Here is a 6,000-nt window from a genome sequence, read left to right on the forward strand (position 1 = left end):
AAAACAAGACATGGAGAAATGCACCAGAATTTCAGGAATACACCTTCCACCTGCCTCCCATCTGCTGCCCAGGGGCTGCATCAGGACTGGCTTCACTTCCAGAAAGTTGTTTTTTTTAAACACGTGTTCAGGGGGGTTTCATCTCATTTAAGCCAAATTTACCTTCACACCACCCATGGTTTTATTTACAGACCCACCCAGTGCCGCCACCTCACTCCAATCTCTTCTCCAAGTCCAAACACAACCTTACAGCTCTTTTTTTAAATGAAACCAACAAAGCTAAAGCAGCATCACCACAGGAGCTTCTGTCCTACCCCAGCCAGAGATGTCTCTCTGTGGGGAGTGACACCCTGAGCTCCACCACTGAAAATGGCAGGATTATCCAGAAAAGAATCCACTGCTGACAGCTCCAGCTCCTCCACTGCAGAACCAGCACTTTCAGGGAGCTGCATGACACAGCCCAGGCTGAGAACATTCACCAAGCACTTACTGTCACCTTAGGAGGACTCTGCTTTACAGAATGACACACTCATTTTCAGCATTTTGGTGTTGTTTTTTTTAAACTCTGTTTAGATTTTCCAGGAGGCTCAACATCCAGGATAGCAATGAACTCCTACCAACTGTTCTTGGTTCTGGCTACAACACAGGAAGCTCCACCTGAAGATGAGGAGGAGCTTGTTGCCTGTGAGGGTGGCAGAGCCCTGGGCCAGGCTGCCCAGAGAGGCTGTGGAGGCTCCTTCTCTGGAGACTTTCAAGACCCCTCTGGAGGTTCCTGTGGGGTCTGCCCTGGGTGTCCCTGCTGCATCAGGGGGGTTGCACTGGACGATCTCCAGAGCTCCGTTCCAATATCTGAGGTTCTAGGATTCCTCATTTGGTTGCCAACAAGTTCAGTCAAACCTTGACCTCCACCCAGTTCCACAGCTCCCTAGAGCTCCCCAATTCCATCCACTTTTCCATCCTGCTCCCTAAAAGGCAGCCCATGCCCCACAGGGTCACAGAGGGTTGGCAGGGAGCTCTGGAGATCATCCATCCAACCCCCTGCCAGAGCAGGGTCACCTCCAGCAGGTCCCACAGGAACCTCCAGAGGGTTGGGATGTCTCCAGAGAAGGAGCCTCCACAGCCTCTCTGGGCAGCCTGGCCCAGGGCTCTGCCACCCTCACAGGCAACAAGCTCCTCCTCATCTTCAGCTTGACCCTCCTGTGCTCCAGCTTGTGCCTGTGGCCCCTTGTCCTGTCCCTGGGCAGCCCTGAAAGGAGCACCCAGCACATGGCCCAGCACAGCCACTCCCAGGGGAAGTCACTCAATCCACCTGCCCCTCCATGACACCAGGAGGGTTTGTTTCCCAAAAATCCCCACCACCTCCTGGGAACAGCCAGATCCTGAAGCTGAGCCTGGAAATTGGGGCTGGAAGGGCCAGGAGCAAATTGGGACCAAACACCTGTGTTTTAGGTGAAATCCAGCTCTTTGGAACAGCAACAATTTCAGCCCCAGGGCACAATCTGGGCTGTTCAGGGTCTCCCCAATCCCAGCTCCACGTCCTTACGAGCACCAGGAGCACTTTAAATAAAACTACCCTGGTGTAAGAAAGAAAGCAAGAAGGAGCTGATCTGACAAACTCTCAGAACTCCCTAAGCCCAGAGCTGCCTCCTGCCTCTCCACAGGATCCTTCCATGCATCCCACACCCCATCCCAACCCCTGCCCCCTAGACCTGCTCACACACACCCTGTCAGGGGCTGCACCCCCAACTCTTCCCCGAGCACAACCCCTTGGTGGTGCCAAGGTGGCTTTTTTGTTTTCCAGCAGGACAGAACACAGAGCCAGCTCCCCCTGCCTTCCTGAAATCCAACCTCTGTGCTCTGTTCCAAGAACATCCACCTCCCCCACCCCCAAACTTCACCATTTGCCCTCCCTTTCACTATATCACCCACACCCAGTGTCCCCAGTTGCAGTTTCCAGTTGCTGTCCAACCTTCTTCCTCCGCACCTCACCTGCAACCCACAAAACTCCTCTCCTTTCACCCCTACCCCTTTTTTATGCCACAGCTGTCCCAAGGATGGTTAAATGTCACATTCTGCTTCAGAAGAAAACAAAGTTTTCTAAAATTTCAGCAACTTCTAAGAGAAGCTGTTACAAGATTTTACACTCTTGTGGGGTTTGAAGTTTTAACATCCCCTGATCCTGAGCAGCCCTGGTTCAGGAGCTCCTGCCCAAAGAGACCTGGGCTGGTGTGTGGTCACAGCCCCTGAGGCCAACAGAGGGGCACAGGGAAGCAGCCCCAGAGCCCCATAACCACCCTGGGCTGCCCCAGGAAAACACACCCAGAGCCCCTGGAGGCTCCAGCACCAGAGCCGAAGAGCAGCAGCCCGGGCTGGTGGGAGGTGTCCCTGCACATGGCAGCCAAGCGGGACTGGATGAGCTTTGAGGTCCCTTCCCACCCAAATCATCCCACGGTTCTGTGTGTCTAAAAGCAAGACGAGACTGAAAAAAGCAGCTGTTTTTTATAAGTATCACGGTTCTGTCCCCCTTGCTGGGCACCGCCGCAGCCGGGGAGGAGCCGCCCCCTCACTCCTGAGCGACTCTTAAGGACCGTTCTACAACCACATCCCATAAACCCCCCCCTGCATCCAAGGAAACACCATCGATTCCTTTTCATCGCTTCAAACAAACAACCACCCCCGACGGCAGCCGGGCCGCCGGGACACGCAGGCGAGACCCTGGGGACAGCCCGCACCGGGGGACAGGCCCCACCGGGGGACAGGCCCCCCGCGACCCCGGCTGGGCAGCTCCGCCGCTCCTGCCCCCCCAGCCCCGCTCCCTCCCGGCGAACCCCCCGGCACCTCCGGTAGGAGCCCCCTCGAAGCGGCCGGAGCCTCCCGAGCTGGGCGGGGGGCGGCAGGACCCCCGCCAGACGGACGGGCGGGCGGAGCGGGGCCTGCCCGCGGGCTGCCCCGGCACCCCCTCCCCCCGCCGCCCCCCGCGGCCTCAGCCCGGCCCGGTCTCCCGGGAGCAGCGCTACGAAACAAAGGCCGCGGCGGCCGCGGGGCCGGGGGGGGGCGGCTCGGGGGGAAGGGCAGGGCTCGGGGGGGGGGTGACGCCCCGGGCAGGGCTCGGGGGGCAGGGCCACTCACCGGGCAGCCCGGGCCGGGCCGCTCGCTCCGCGCCGCTCCCGCCGCCGCCTCACGGGGGAAGCTGCGTCACAGCCCGCTCCGCGCGCCTCCCAGCAGCCCCCGCGCGTGCACCGCCCGGCCCGCCTCCCCATTGGCTGAGCCCGCCCGCCCGCCCTCCCTATTGGCTGCCGCGCTGCGAAAGCCAGGCAGGTCCCGCCCCTTCTTCCTCCGGGAGGGGGGGAAACGGAGCGCTGACCGCTGATTGGGCGAAGCCCGGCGTGACGTCCGCACCGCTCTGCCCGCCCATTGGCCTGACGCGAGGAGGGGGCGGAGCTAACGCCTGGGAAGGGTCCAGAAGCGCGCTGCCGCAGCCCCGCCCAACATCCGGGGAGCTGGGAGGGGGCGGGACTTCTCCCGGGACAGCCAATCCCAGAGCCCCGAGGCGCTTGCGTAGCTGGGGCCGCAGAGGGGCGGGGCCGGGAGCCTTAAAGGGGCCGCGCGGGAGGAGGTGGGGCCGGTGGGGGGCGCTGCGCCGGGGGGAGGGGGGGGAAAAGGCCCCGGGGAGGGGGGGGAAGAACCGGGACCGGAGCGTGGAGCGGGGCGGCCGAGCGGTGAGGGGGCCGGGGGTGCGGTGGGAGGGGTGAGGGGAAGGGGCACAAGGGGGGTGGTTTTGGGGGTGCGGGGGGGGGGGGAGGGGGGCATCTGCGGGGGTCGCTGTGAGGGCCTGGGGGTCCCCCGGGGCGGGGGGGGGTGAGGGGTCATAGCGGTGTGGGGTTCTGGGGGGTCTCGGGGGGTGCGGGGTGTTGGGGGGGGGGGGGGGCATCATTGACAGCACTGTGAGGGCCTGGGGGGTCTCGGGGGGAGGGAGTGGGACCCAGCGGGGGCATCTCTGGGGGCGTGAGGAAAGCGTGGGGGTCCCAGCGCAGTCCTGGGGGTCTCTGGAGGGGGGTGGGAGTGCCTGGGGGGGGGTTCTCTGGGGAATGTGGGCACCTGGGGGGGGGTCAGAGCACTGCGAGGTCCCTGGGGGAGGAACCTGGGTGGTTGTGAGGTGCCTGAGGGGTGGTCTCTGTTCCCTGGGAGCAGGGCTGGCCGGGGGCTCTGCCAGCAGGTGACACAGGGTTTGCTGTTTTATTCACCTCCTCTTGGGCAAGACCCTCGTGAGAGGGTGACGGGGGCTCGTCAGGGGCTCCCGTTTTGGGGGTGACAAGGTCACTGTGTCCCCCCCACATGCTGTGAGGCTGCTCCCCACGGGATGGACCTGCCCTGGACGTCCCCAGGACCCCCCATGTGCCCCCTCAGCTGAGCCTCCCTCCTCCAGGGACCCCTCTTGTCCCTTCAGAGCTGTCTCCCCTGGGGTTGGGGTCACTGCCTGGGGGGGACATTCCAGAGGGGTGAGCCTGGACTGGCTGGGGGGGTCCCCACTCACCATCCCAGTCCCACAGAGCCATGGTAGAGCTGCTGGGGTCCCTCAGCACTGGTGGGGACAGTTCCCTGTGCTTGTGGCACTGGAGGAACTGGGGTGGCTGCACTGCCCAGCCTCCTGCCCTGGCTGGTAACTGGGTTCCCTGGGGATTGTCTCAATCCCATTTGTCCTGAAGCCTGAGCCTGGGGGTGGGGTGAGACAGGGAATCCCCAGCTGGGAGGAGAAGGTCACAGCCCCTGGTGGCTTTTGTCCCCAGCCCGTGGGTGGGGACAGGAGGGGTCGGGGCCAGGTGTGGAGGGAGGAGAGCTCGGGGGAAGGTGTGTGTGATGGTGGGGGCTGATTTAATGTGGCTGTGACCCCCTGCAGGGCTGGGGGCAGCTGGGCTGGGGGCAGGGCTGCACAGGAGGGTGACAGGATGAACAGTCATGGCTGGGGTGAGATGGCACCAGTGAGTGTGGGGACCCAGCTGGAGGGGAGCCCCAAGTCCCTGCTCCAGGCTGGGCTTGATAGACCCCCTAGCCTGGGTTCCCCAGCCTGATAAGGGGATTGTCCCCTGTGCTGAGACCCCCCTGCAGGGCTGGGAGCAGCTCTGGGGTCCCCAGCACAGGAAGGACACGGAGCTGTTGGAGAGAGGCCAGAGGAGGCCCCGGAGATGCTGGGAGGGCTGGAGCAGCTCTGCTCTGGAGCCAGGCTGGGAGAGTTGGGGTGTTGAGCCTGGAGAAGAGAAGGCTCCAGGGAGACCTGAGAGCACCTTCCAGGGCCTGAAGGGGCTCCAGGAAAGCTGGGATGGGCTTGGGGCTGGGAGGTGTGGATGCTCTGGCAGCCCGGGGGCAGCAGGAACGTCCAGGAATGGTCTGGATTGAGTGGCCGGGCTGAAAAGAGCTGACTGCCCTGCATGGGATCAGCCTCGTGCTGCTCAGCCCAGCCCAGGCTGGGACATCCCTGCTGGGGACTCTGGGACTGTGGGACACTGTGCTGTGCTCCCTGCAGCTCCTGAGAGGAGGTTGGAGCCAGGGGGGTCGGGCTCTGCTCCCCAGGAACATGCGACAGGACCAGAGGGAACGGCCTCAAGTTGTGCCAGGGGAGGCTGAGGTTGGATCTGGGGAACAATTCCTTCCTGGCAAGGGTTGTCAGGGCCTGGCCCAGGCTGCCCAGGGCAGGGGGGAGTCCCCATCCCTGGAGAGGTTTCCAAGCCCTGGAGATGGTGCTGAGGGACACGGGGCAGGGGTGGCCTGGGCAGGGCTGGGGGAAGGGTTGGGCTGGAGGATCTCAGAGGTCTTTTCCAACCAGAACTGTTCAGTGGTTCCACATGCACTGTTGGGTGTGTCTCAGCTGCATCTCCAGGCTGGTGGTTTCATCTCCCCGTCCTTGGTGCTCACCCCGGGGCCAGGAGAGCCCAGCACCACAGGCCACAGGTTCCTCTGCCAGCTGTGTGCGCCTCTCTGCTGGTGGCTCTCGGGGGCTGGACC

At 63.3% G+C, this 6,000-nt stretch overlaps 2 protein-coding genes across 6 annotated transcripts in view; one reads left to right on the plus strand and one right to left on the minus strand.

The window, feature by feature from the left end:
- The window catches only part of NUP98 (nucleoporin 98 and 96 precursor), a 49,954-nt gene extending 46,732 nt beyond the window's left edge, over positions 1-3,222 (minus strand). For both annotated transcript variants that reach the window (XM_051608646.1, XM_051608645.1), the window contains exon 1: positions 3,130-3,222. The gene's annotated coding sequence lies outside the window, so the exon portion shown is untranslated. The remainder of the gene's footprint in view (positions 1-3,129) is intronic.
- A 360-nt stretch (positions 3,223-3,582) lies between these two features.
- Positions 3,583-6,000, plus strand: part of PGAP2 (post-GPI attachment to proteins 2) — an 18,741-nt gene continuing 16,323 nt past the window's right edge. For 3 of the 4 annotated variants that reach the window (XM_051608781.1, XM_051608783.1, XM_051608785.1), the window contains exon 1: positions 3,675-3,719. The gene's annotated coding sequence lies outside the window, so the exon portion shown is untranslated. Of the gene's footprint in view, positions 3,617-3,674; positions 3,720-6,000 lie in introns of those variants that run through there. The other variant, XM_051608782.1, reaches the window with a different exon arrangement.

Source organism: Apus apus, chromosome 1, assembly GCF_020740795.1.
Source record: "Apus apus isolate bApuApu2 chromosome 1, bApuApu2.pri.cur, whole genome shotgun sequence".
NCBI classification, from domain to species: domain Eukaryota; kingdom Metazoa; phylum Chordata; class Aves; order Apodiformes; family Apodidae; genus Apus; species Apus apus.